The following is a 9,679-nucleotide window of genomic DNA, read 5'->3' on the forward strand; positions in this document are numbered from 1 at the left end:
GGTGTGTTGCAAACACAACGCGATTTTGCAAAGCGTGGGTGGGAAACGTGGGAAGGGTATGGATGTTTTTTTTTTTTTTCTCATCTGGGAATCTCCATCGTGGATAGCAATAGCTTCTAGAGCTCTCCTGGGAAGCTCCTCTGGGGAAGGGGCTATGGCCCCCACCCTCTACTTTCCTCAGCATGTAGGGAATCTGATCAATGGAGACATGCAGCTCTAAGAATACAACCACTCCGACGCCTTCTGCTCGGGGAGACTGCGAGGAGCTTGCAACAGGCAGAGACAGATGGGAGTTAACGGGAGGGAGGGAGAATATAAGAAATATTTGGGTATTTTTCTGATTTGAAAAACATTTTCTGCAGTTATGCAAGTGAGTCTGGTGGTGCAGGGAAAAAAAGTGAGGAGGGGGTGCTTAATGCACATTTAATGTTTTGGACGTAAGGTTCCAGCGAAATGCCTTTGTGTGTGGAGGTTTTTTCAGTACTTGCTAAAAATAGCATCAGGGTTTGATCTTGTTCCAGAAATAAACCGAGGGCTGTACTGGGATAAAAAGCCAGCTCGGGTGGAAGAAAACCTGGACATCACCGCATTCCTCCCCCCACAACTATGTCTGGAAATTAATTGTTGGATTTTTCCTCTCCTCTCTCCTCTTTCCATCCACTTTCTCTTTTCTCCCCCTGTGTTTCTCTTTCTCTCTCTTAAGGAGTTCCCGTTTGGGTAAGTAATATTATGTCATGTGCATGCCGCAGACTGTGAGTATGAGCTGACGCTTACTTTGTGCATGCTCCGGGGTTCTTTTTTGGCTGCCTTTTTCGCCCCTTCTAAAGAGGATAGTGGGACTGAGTAGGGGGTAAGGGGTGTAGCTGTGTGCGTGTGTATGTATATAATGAATTTGGGGCTGCATGCAAAGAAACCGAGAGAGGGAATTCTTGCAGAGCCGGGAATCACCCTCACGAATCTCTGAATCAATAGCGGCTGCAACTCTCTCTCTCGTTATGGGTCGGCGCTGTTGAGCTTGGTTTTCTCGATGGCCCCCTCCCCTCCCCATTTTTGCTGTCTTAAAGGGTGGCCAGACACGACTTAATGGGCCATATCTCTGAGAGATTAATGGACACGGTGCAGCATAGATCAAAATTGCATGGATAGGGTTGGGTAAAGAGAGGGAAAAACCTCCCCGCTGGCTCCGGTCTGGGAACTGAGGACCGCGACCCTGGTTCGGGCTGGCCCAAGACTCGGTTGCTGTCCACGGAAGATAGGTGCTGAAAATGCCTTGGTCCTCAGCGACTTCAGTTCCGAGCGCCAGGGGGCGGGGTTGGCGCCAGCTGCGGTTAGCCCCGCCCTGGATGCAGGAGAGGGATACGGGGACGAGGGGGTTAAGGATGTTCAAAGGGGATAGTCGTGACTTCGGTGAGAGTTTTGGGGGAAAGGAGGGGTGAGTGGGAAGGAAAGGAAAAAAATTTAAAGGAGGGGGAGCGAAGTGTTAGACTCGAGGATGAGCCTAGGCCGGGCGTTTCAGGAATGGAAGGCCAATGGCTCACCGGCTTTCCCTGCAGAGGCCAGGCACTATCCGGGTCTCCATTCCCAGGATACCGCACCTTCCCGCCAGTGGGTTTGAAAGATTTCTCCTCGGTGATGGTGACTCTCAAAATAACAGGCTAATAGGTTGCGTTATTCGGACCCTCGTCCCCTCCCACTTCATGCCCCCCATATCCCCGTATTCTGTAATTCCCGGGAGGTGTGTAAGGTAGTGTGGTGTGACATTTTTCTTAATTATTCCCCCTTTTCGCATGCTAGTCATAGAAGCCCCAAGTGAGTTGGTGGAATGAGTGAATTAGAAGCCAAAGCACAGGAGTTGTTGGTGCGATGCGCAGAGAATCCAAGCTAGGGAACATCGCGGGGCGCCTTAAAGTCAAAAGCCAAAGGAGTCTAAATTAGCCTTAAGGGAAATTGGGGAGGAGGTGTTCTCTAAGTTGCCAAATGTTATTGGGAATACCATCAACTCTCTGGGGTTGTGGGCTGGACCCAGACTGAGGTTCACTGCAATCAGCTCCAGACACTTTGGCCGAATCTGTGGGCCAGACAGGTGAGGAGGGAGGAAGGTTATCAGAGGCAGAGGGGGAATGAATATCACGCGCACACAAAGACATTCATGCTGATTAACTCCAGGAGAGGGAGAATAAAAGTACATCCGCAAGCTGGCCCATGAGAATGGGCTGTAGACGGTGGGAGAAATGAAGCACTCTTGCAGGTCTGCAGTAAGCTTTGTGAGCATGCAGGAATATTTTATATGTTTATTTAAAAATATAAACTTGGGACGGTGAGGTAAGTATTTGTGGTGGCTAGCCTTCAGGAGAGAGGAGACCAGGTCTGTCTGCTTCATTCACCCCTTCCCCTCTGTCAACAGCCTCTGGCTTTAGTGACCTGACCTCCACACAGGGTAACCGGGGTGCAGCCTGGGTCGGGCGATGAGAGGGTGGGTGAGTTATGTTTAGCTCAGAAACCGTCCCTCTCTCGGAAGGTTCCCTGGCTGAGACTGAGTATTCAACTCGTAATAGTAACAAGGGCTGTTACCGATGTGCAGAATAACACAAATAACGCTGCAACCCACACTTTGTCTTGACAATTCAGTTCAAACCAAAGCTGCTCACAGCCTCTCGGCCCACCCCTCGGCCTCCTCGTCATTCACTGGGACCTACTCCTTCCCTTTCCCAAGCCTCGCCCCTCTCAGCCCTGCAAGTTTGCGTGGTTGTGTTTACAAATTCTGCCACAATTGCAAAGGAAATAGGGGTTGGGGGAGCGGTCGGGGCGGGAGTGGTGGTAGCGCAATAAAACACTTGCAGCACGTGGAGCGGTGGTTGGGGGGAGGTGTCCAAGAGTCAAGAAGGGGGCGGAGGGACACCCCTTGTCCTCACTTCTCCCCCCCGTTCTTCCCCACCCCTTCCCATTGCTTGGCACAATGCACAAGTTTACCCCCCGAACTGGATCCTATTAAATAATTCAATGGTAGCAGTGTAATTTTGGTTGGAACCAGCACGGATTCCCAAGTCGTGACTGCAAAAAGTGAGTAATGCGCGCTGGCTGCGTCATGGCTCTAGTCACAGTTCATTCCGAACTGAGAAGGAATCGTGACTTCGCCTGGAGACGTCCCCTACATGGGAGATGGGGGGCGGGGGGGCCACCAAATCAGTGGGGACGGGGGTGGGGGGAAGACCTATCCAATGAAAACCGCTGCCAGGGGGGCATTTGAACTCCGCCGCTTGCTGTCTCGCTGTCCCCTCTCTGCCCCGCGCACCTCGCTCCCCCCTCCCGGCTGGCGCTCGCAGTGGCGCGCCTGCTCGCTCTCCCGCTACCCGACGAGTCCTCAACAAGTTGGAGGAAGGCAGGAACGCAGGGGTTAAGCTCGGAAAGCCGCAATTACCAAGATCGTGACCCTCCCACACAGTACAGTAACTTATATACTTACCTGGAAGAGCCCGCTTTGCCGCCGGACAAACACCCGTGGGGGGCGGGGAGGGGCCGGAGGGAGCTGGCCGGCAGGAGAGGTGCTCCTTCCAGCTGGCTGCAGTGCGGACGGGACCGGCGCGCTCCCGTGGCCCCCAGACCGAGGTAAGGAGCAGGGGCTCGGCGCCCGGGTCGGCTGGTGGTCGGTCGGCTCACTGGTAGTCTGAGCAGAACTTTTTTTTCCCAGTTGCCCCGCGCCGCGGCAGCGGCCAGCGCAGACCGCGGAGCCCCCTCCGGCGCGGCGGACGCGCAGACGCTCGGAGGGTGTGTGCTTGCGTCTGTCCGTCGCGGAGCCTAGGGGATGCCGTGGGAGGGTGAGTGGGTCGCGGAGCTGCAGGAGGGTGATGGTTGGGCGAAGGGGGTGGGTCGACAGGGACTTGAAGACAGTGCCTCCACCGTCTAGAGATGTTTTCTCCGGGCGTGCTGGGCAAGGGTGGGAGTATGTGTGTGCGCGCGCGCGCCCGCCCGCACGTCGATTCCAGGGTGCCAAAGAACAAATATGGCAACTTTCCCCCCAAGTTCTTGCAATGTTTGCAGTAACCCATCGTGGTGAGGTTTCCCCCACTGGGGGACTGTACTGCTAAGGAGGGAGATAGTTAGGATATCCCTTAGTCCACACCCTGCTTAGGTACTAATGGGGGGAGGGGCAGGAGAGGACGTGGGAAGGGTGGCGCTGCACTGCGAAGAAGGGCAACCCCTCAAAGTTTGGATGGATGGGATGGGGGAGGGGGCCGAGCGGGATGGAGGAAGAGGGAGGGAGGGAGAGTGAGGGAAGGAGATCTTTCTCCCTTTTCTCTAGTCTTCCCTCCCCTCCTTTCTTCCTCCCGCAGAAGGTGGAATCTCCCGTCGTTGTGGGATCCGGCAGTCAATGACGGGTTCGCCTCTTGTTGTTCCCCCTAGCATTCTGCAGAATGGGTAGAAAGTTGGTGGGGAGGGGGGGCTGCAGCTTTGAAAGGGCACCTGAGGCGAGTGGGCCATTAGACACCCAATATTGAGACGGTTTGGGGGAGGATGCAGAGGGAGGAGCTTCACCTTTCTAGTTGAGCATTCAGAACTTTGGGTGGGGAAGGGGGTGTTGAGACATTCTCATTTTTTCTAGAAATAGGCTGACTAGTGTGGAGTTTGGGTTTATTTTATGTTCATCTTTGTCATTTTTCGTCTGGATCTTCTGGCTTGGGTCCCGTTGGGAGAGGTCGCTCTCTTAAACCTCTTTTTCCCCATACATCGCGCTACCCCCTCACCTGGGCTGGAATGGGGAGGGGGTCCTGAGCCGCTTTTTTGTTTTTTGGCAACAACAATATTTTAACATGTTCCAATCTAGGTTTTGTTGAATAATTAGAAATGGAAATATTTTTTTCTCCCTCCCCCTTCTGAAAAAAAAGGGGGAAATGTGAGCTCTCTTCTGATTGGTGGGTGACGATTTTAGTCCGCACCAATGAGCTGGCAGCCTCGTCTGTATTTATTTAGCGCTCTGGGGGAGTTTTTCTCTTTACGCAGCGCCTGTAGTCACGGCTGGAACCTTGGCTGGGGGACTAGGAGGGATAAGAGGGGATTGGGGGAAATCCGAACTGTACCTGTTCAGAGATCGGCGACCTTGCAGCCGTGGCTGGCGGAACTCTGATAGGGGGATAGAGGGATAGGACAGGCAGGCGGGGAGGCTCCGGGTACTGTGGCGACAGGAAAGGGGTGGAGGCTGGGCTCCGGGATCCCGGGTGCCCCTCCGCCGTCCCCTTCTCGCCCTCCACACACTTCTCTCGGGGTTGAGTTGGGGGATCGCGGACGGTCTGGAGAAATGGAGACACGAGTCCAGGGGTGCGGTGGGGCGGGCGGCGCGCGGAGTGGTGAGGCTGAGCCGCGATGGAGCGCGCTGGTGAGACCCAGCCTGTTCGGCTCCGGGGTTCGGAGACATCCTGGGCTGAAGGCGGCGGCGGCGGCGGCGAACCGAAGAAGCCGGCGTATTCTGCCCTTCGTGAATCTTTTTGCGGTCTGGGCTTGCTGTACATAACTCAATAGCCGGAAGCCCTTACCCCAAAAAGCATTCGCGGAGGGCGCACTCGTCGAGAAGACGGCAGCCATCCAGCGATCGCCGAAGCCCGCACCTTCCCGAAGCTGCTCCATCCGAGCCTTACCCGGCCCTTTCCCCGTTTTCCACGGAAGATTCGGCCCTTTCCCCCCTGTCCTTTCCGCGTTCCCCGAGGCTTTGGTCACCTGTCTTCCCTCCGAGCGAGTCCCCCGCCCCCAACTTTTTAACAGACTTTGTATCACAGGGGAAACTGGAGCAGGTGGGGTGCGTGTGTTTTCGGAGAAGTGAGAAGAAGCTAAAATGCAATAAAAGTTTACAGAAGTTGTGTCTTCCCCCCAGCCCCCGCCCACACCACGAATAACCCTTCACTCAATGCCAAAAAAAAAAAAAAAAAAAAAAGAATCTGAGCTTAGGGCCAAGTCAGAACCTGGAATATGAATCAGTTTAGAACATTTTGTGGTCGTTTTTGACCCTAATGATCCGATTCTGCAATATGGGGGTCGGGAAGCCCTTGAGGGAGGGACTAGAGGCCCTTAGTATCTTCTGTCCTGGTGTGGGGGACCCGGAGGTGAGGCGAGCCGCCGTGAATTGGGTAGCTCCGAAAAAGAGGGAAAACACCCAGGCACCGCCCGATCCCCGGAGTCTCTTCCTCCCGCGCCTACTTCCAACCTAATTTGGGGCGTTTTGCAGCCTCGGGTCTCCCCCTTCTCCTCTTTTTCAAAACTAAGTAGCACGGAAGGGGGTAAAACAGGCGAAAACTGGGGAAGCCCCCGCAGAGAAGGAGCTTTGGAGAGATGCGGTTGTGCCCGACTCAGACGCTTAGCAGGAGCAGAAAAGCAGCAGCAGCAGCAGCAGCCCCATCCCGGCCTCTCCAGGAGCTGGTCCTGGGGAGGGGGGCAAAGCTGCAGGAGGGAAGAGTCTGTGAGTCCCCCTCCTCCCCCTCCACTCATTGCATCCTGACCACTTCGGTCGCAAGTGGCACATATCAGGCCTTCACCACATTCTGCTCCCCGCGTCCTTAGCCTGCTAGGAACACTGCTAGACGCCCTTGCCCTTAGGGACTGGGCCAGAAGGACACACATACACACATGAGTGCCCACAGGGACGGAAACGGGTAGAAGATGGGTCCAGAGACACCAGAGTTCAAGACCCGAGGGCTGCAAACCTTCACGTTTTCGGGGAGGGCCTGAATTTCCCCCGCATCGCAACCACCGTTCTTCCAACAAACTAAACGCCCACCGTCATTACCCTGTCCGCTGGTTGAACACCCGGACTCTACCCTCTCCAGAATTAGAAAGGGCTGCAGAGTCCGAGAGTGCTGGACAGAGTCAATCTTTTGTAGCTAAGACTCTGAGAAGGCACAGAAGGCGAGCACTCCAAACTCTAAGGCTAAATCAGAGCTTTCCTCCCCAGATAAAGGAAATTTTCCCTCCCTGAATGCGTTTTCTAAAAGAGTAAAAAGGTTCCTAAGATCTGCAAAGGAGATGGAGGAAAAAGCAAAAGCTCCGGGGATTTTCCTCCCTGCCTCTCACCTGGGGCCGTCTGTGGAGCGATAGCTTTGCGGAGGGAGAGGCATAAGAACCACGTTAGATTAAAAATAGCTTCACCCTGTGTCCCTTCAGCTCCTCTTTTGTCTTTTGCTTCTTACATACCCCTCCTCTTCCCAGCCAGAAAGCCCTCTTCTCTCCCAAAGCCTGAACCTTCACTAGATTTGGGAGAGAGGTGGCCCAAGAGAAGTGAACTTGCACAGAACAGGTTGAGCCACCGCAGCGCAGGCGGCTCAGGGTTATTGCGACCCTAGCCCCCTCACTTCTCCCTCCGAGGCTAAGTGTGAGTTTAGGGCTCCAGGGCCCAAGGAGCAATGGCCGAACCCGGCGTCGTGCGGCACCGGAGCGAGTCCTCGCCTCGCCTCGCCTCGCCTCGCCTCAGCCAGACAACTGTTGCTGCCTTGGAGAAGCTCCTGCTGCTGCAGCTGCTGCTTGGGGCGGCTGCACGCCTGGGGCTGAGGCTGCTCACTTTTGATCGGGGCTGCGAGCTTGCGGAAAGGGGTCTCTCATTCTGGGTGGGATCAAAGGAAGGGACCCCTTCCCCCTTCCCTTTACAATAAGTGAAAATATGTGGCTTTTTGTGGCTTTTGGTGTCTTTCCTTCCCTCCTTTGGGCGGTTATGTCAGTCTGAGCCCAGTGGGAGCTGAGCTCTCCCTCTCTACCCATTTTGCCTTTGCTAAGGAAGCAGGGCAAAGTGGGGGGTGGTTGCCTTTATGAACCCTCAAACTGCTGATGCACATCCCACTTAATAAAGCTACCTCGCCTTTTGAGCCAGGGGCCTGATGGAAACTTCCAGGCACTTGCATGTGATGCCGACCTCTGGAGGCCCTATAGGAGAGGGAGCAGCACCTCGGGACCCCTCCTCACCCCAGGCTACTCCTTCTGGGGGTGTGAGAAGTGTTCGGGAGGCAGCTGGGGAAACTTTGTCCCCTGGGCCCAGCCAACAAGCTTAACCTTTGCCTGCGTTAAAAATCAAGACCAGGGGTTATCTCTGGAGCTATGGAAGGGTTTCAGGGGCCACAGAGTCCCCTCAAGGTCACCTGCCCCCAGTGGGGAGAGGCAGGTGGCTGGGCCAGGCAAGGCAGTTTCACAGGTGGTCTTTCTCAGGCCCACTTTGACCACACCCCGGGTGATCTGCTCTCCTGCCTCTTCCCTGCTCCTGGAGTCTGGAGCCAGATTTCCTCCCTTTGTCAGCCCTCTTGTCTCTTCTATGCTCTTTCCCGGACCTGTGGTTGCTTTCAGTCCCTCTGCCTTGCCTGTCTCAGGTTGGAGGCAAAGGTAGAAGCATGGGTCGATTCAGATGTGCTGGGAAGGCTTGCTATGATCTCAGCCCAGGGCCGTCTTCTCTGTCCTGGGGACTTTTCAAACTGGAAGGCTTTGTGGGCATCTCTGAAAAACTCTGCTCTTGCATCAGTATCCATGCCTTGGTAGCTATTAGATGTGCCCCAGACCCTTTTCCTTTCCTTCAGCCTTCCCACTTCTTGATTTCCTGTGAAATGACCCAGCTACCAATCACTCCCATTCTCCTTCTGAGCCAGCAGAGTAACCCTGCCCATCTTTTGGCTTTTCAGGTGGTCAAACCTGTCCTGACACCCAGAGGTCTACATGAGGGAAGGCCACTGAAGGAGGAGTTCTGAAAGGCCACAGGTGATGAAGAGCTTGGATGAATGAACTTAGAAGTCCCAGGTGAGTACTAAGATGTCAGCGCATGGTTTCTTCGCCTGAGCAGACCCAAGGGGCCTCCACACATACTTCCCACTTGATGATGAGATACAGGGAAGCCACAGATCCAGTGCTTGGAGACTGTCCTCAAAGGCTTAGTCCTTAGCAAAGGAAGGCACCCATCACAGAGGTTACATGGAAGGGCACAGTACCTACCGCATGAGGCACAGGACTGCATAGGACTTCCTGTCCTATCGTCTAAACAGGACTTGGGCCTGTGTGTTTAGGAGCTTCCAAACCCCCAGTACTGAGGGGTGTAGGCCTTATTCAAGGGGCCCACTGTTCCTTCTTCACCTCCACTTCCTGGACCATCTCGGGCCTCTCAGGGGCCCAAGGGATGGGCAGAGTTGAAGGGTCATTTGCCATGCCAAGTTTCTCTGAGGATACCAAACGTTGTTACGTCTCCTTAACTGGAGTTCAGCCTAGGATGCATGGGAGGAGTTTTAGGCTCTGGATATTTTTTTTGAAGGGTAAGGCATTAAAATCTAAATGCATTTACTTTTCCTATTAACCAGCAAAATCTCTTGCTATAGAGCTTTTGTTTAGCTGCCTTTCTGAGCTTCAAAGTCATACTGTGATTCTTATTGGGGATTTCAGTTCAGAGCTTGGCAGAGAATTTTGAAACCCCAGGGCTGTTAGATTTGTGAGGAAAGGAGAAACCAAGCTACCTGCCTAATCCTTGAAGGTCATGTGAGCCAAATGTGGGAAGCTGCCAGAAAGTTTTAGTGGGAAACTCGAGGCTATGGCAGAATAGAAGCACATTACATGGAAGATCTTCAGATCATTATACAATAGATCTGTTTTCTATATTAATTAAATGTCTGCTACACGGATTTTTGGAAATTTTTACATTTTAAAAGTAGAACTTAAATAACAAGTAAATTGA

Source organism: Colobus angolensis, unplaced genomic scaffold (genome assembly GCF_000951035.1).
Source record: "Colobus angolensis palliatus isolate OR3802 unplaced genomic scaffold, Cang.pa_1.0 Scaffold61, whole genome shotgun sequence".
Taxonomy (NCBI): domain Eukaryota; kingdom Metazoa; phylum Chordata; class Mammalia; order Primates; family Cercopithecidae; genus Colobus; species Colobus angolensis.